Genomic DNA, 3,103 nt, shown 5'->3' on the forward strand with positions numbered 1-3,103 from the left:
TACCTAATATGTCCTAATGAATATGTAGAGATCAAATAATTTATGATAACATTGATGGTTTAAATTATAAACGTCTATTTAGTGAAATATTAGAAATATCAATTTTCTTCTATCTACCTCAAACTTACACCAATATTTTGGAACTCATTTCTTATAAAAACACGTTTTAACATACTTTTTTTGAAGATTAATATTTATTTGATGATAGTTTCCATAATAATCACGTACAGATATGGAGTCACTATTTATCAATGTCTATAATAATTAAAAATACTTTAAAATAAATATTTCTATTTCATGATTTATTGTAGATATTTTGTGAGTGCAGTTGACTGAAATTTAAATATTAATTATTACAGATGATTCTACCAGCTTTCTAAAGGTTGTGAAAAATCTGGAAATACTTGAATGGAAACAAAGCTACGACGGTATGTTTTTAAATTTGTTATCGTGAATTACGTATCTTAGTTTACATTGTGTTAACAATTAAGTATATAATAATTTAGCTTTTTCATGTTGATTAATAATGCCAGCAAATAAATATGCTAATAATATACCCATATGTTTTTTTCTTTATTCCTATTATAGTATGTATATCATTTTTAAAATTATGATGTTCTAGGACAAAGCAATGATTATAAATTAATAGTAATATCCAAGTTAATACAGTGGAATAGTGGATTAGAAAGGAACCTATAGAAAATATATTTTATTTAAACGCGTGGAGATCAAAGGAGTTTCAATTATTCGAAGCTCTTAGAAGAATAACAAATGCACCCTGGTTTATAAGGAATAAAAACCTAAATAAAGACCTCCAAATCTAAGAAATCTAAGACCACATAAAAGCCCAATGCTTAATCTTCTATATCTATAACTTACTGTTCAGCTCATTTGGCGTACTCTAATACAATCTTACATATACATTTGCTAAAAATAGATTAAAACGTGGCAGGGTGTATGACCTTCATAGTTAACTATATCTAAAATGTTTATAAATTAAATCTGTTAAAACTTGTAAATGTTGATTTACATGATGTTATATAATTTATTATTATTATTTAATTGCTACATTGTTATAACTTATTATAACGTCCAACCATGTCTACCGTTATTAAGGACTATATTTTGTTAATTTAAAATTTATAAATTATTATTGTTATCTCTCTCTAAAATAGATATCTATTATTTTCATTCCACAACAACATTATTATTATTTTCTTTTAGCCGTTTTGTTATTATATAAATAATACTTCGTTATAACATGTAATATGTTGACATATTGTGAGTTTAAATAAATAAAAAAAAAAACTTATTATTACGTCACTCATCATTGTAGTTTACTATATAAATGTTTTTTTTTAGATAGTTACAATCCATTATCATTATTAGTATAATGTTCAAATAGGTAGTTAATAATTTATAATTGTAAATATCCGTAGTTGTAGATAGCTGCGGCTAAGAACAACTTATTTATAATACCAATAAAAATAATTACAAGTTACAAACATTTTTTTTATTTTAAATAATAGTATAAATGTTTACAATAAAAAAAATAAATTAATATGTATTAAACTTTCTAGATATTGTAATAACATTTTTCAATTATACCAAAGAGCAAGCATTTGATAAGGATGGTAAGTATTTATTTATTTTATTTTAATTTAATATAATGAAATACTGGGACACACTGAGAATACTCGTGTGTACATATTATAATTATTGAATGTAGTTGTTTTTATAATAATTTATATAAATAATCAATTGAATATAACTCTTACAAACTCATTATATAATAACTATTACGTAAAAAAATATTGTTATCAACTAAAATAACTTACTAATTTTCATTTATTACAGATCCTCCAAAGTCTCCATACCAATATTGTTCTGATCTCCGTAAGCAAAGAAAAATATAAAAATTTAAATCTCAGAAATGTGTTTTTTTTATATAATATTCTATGACGCGTATGTTATACATAATAATATATAGGTATATCTTAGAATGATAAGAACATATTTTACGTTCACAAATAATAAAATAATTTAAGTATATAAACCTAAACAGTTATAAAAAAAAATGTGTACATAGAATATAATCAAAATATACATTATGTAAGATAGTTTAAAGTTTCCACGATCATTCATTTTTATTATATCCTTATAAATTATTATATTGTAACTTAGACTTAATGATTTTAAGAAGGTTTCACCAAGCAAAAACTTTGCTTATTCAGGGTGCCTTGATATTCGATATTTAATATTAAATGTAAAAAGTATTGGATTTTACAAAATAAACTCGATTTAGTTTTCGATGAAACTATTCAATTTTGTAAATTTAAAATTTCGAACGCTTATAAATACAAGAATGAATTTAATTTAGATTTACATACAGCGATTTAAGAAAATATTTTTATAAAAAATTGATGTTTATTATTTTTGAATATTAATATTTGTCACAGTTAAGAACGTTGTATTTAAAAATCAAATATTTTAACTTACAGCTTCAGAGAGTGAAATTAAAAATACAAATCCTACAGGTATTATTACAATATTTTTAACTGTGATGTCTTTTTAATATCATCTATACATTTCTAAGAATTTTATTCATTAATTTTGTCAAAATACAATTTTTAACAGTTATTGATGAATTTATACTATTTAGTTATCAAACTCTATGATAATTTAATGATATTGTAAATATAGATTATGTATATTAAATAAAACATTATTATTATGGAATTATGAAAATATTAGTTTGATTTACAACTGTTTAATTTTTCTTGGGCAAAGGTACAAGTAAAATATTCAACTTTACTAGCAATGATGGGAGAGTTATTTTTAGAATATTTGATAAACTGTGTTAAAAATTAAATGTAGTTCTATCGGTAGAAGACAGAAAAAAAGGAGTAATACAATATAATATATTATAACACGCAAAATTATGTTTCATAAATTGAATTTAAAATAAAATATTTAAACTTACAGCCCCAGAGAGTGAAATAAAAAATACAAATCCTACAGGTATTATTACAATATTTTAAACAATAATTAATGTATTTTTAATATCATCTATACATTTCTAAGAATTTTATTCATTAATTTT

At 22.0% G+C, this 3,103-nt stretch overlaps 1 long non-coding RNA gene across 1 annotated transcript; it reads left to right on the plus strand.

Moving 5' to 3' along the window:
* Nucleotides 1-233: 233 nt before the first annotated feature.
* LOC132923403 (uncharacterized) lies at nucleotides 234-1,995 on the plus strand. Its single transcript, XR_009661168.1, has 3 exons — nucleotides 234-428; nucleotides 1,581-1,634; nucleotides 1,858-1,995. It is a non-coding gene; the product is annotated as an uncharacterized LOC132923403 (long non-coding RNA).
* Nucleotides 1,996-3,103: the final 1,108 nt, after the last annotated feature.

This window comes from Rhopalosiphum padi, chromosome 2 (assembly GCF_020882245.1).
Source record: "Rhopalosiphum padi isolate XX-2018 chromosome 2, ASM2088224v1, whole genome shotgun sequence".
Lineage (NCBI taxonomy): Eukaryota > Metazoa > Arthropoda > Insecta > Hemiptera > Aphididae > Rhopalosiphum > Rhopalosiphum padi.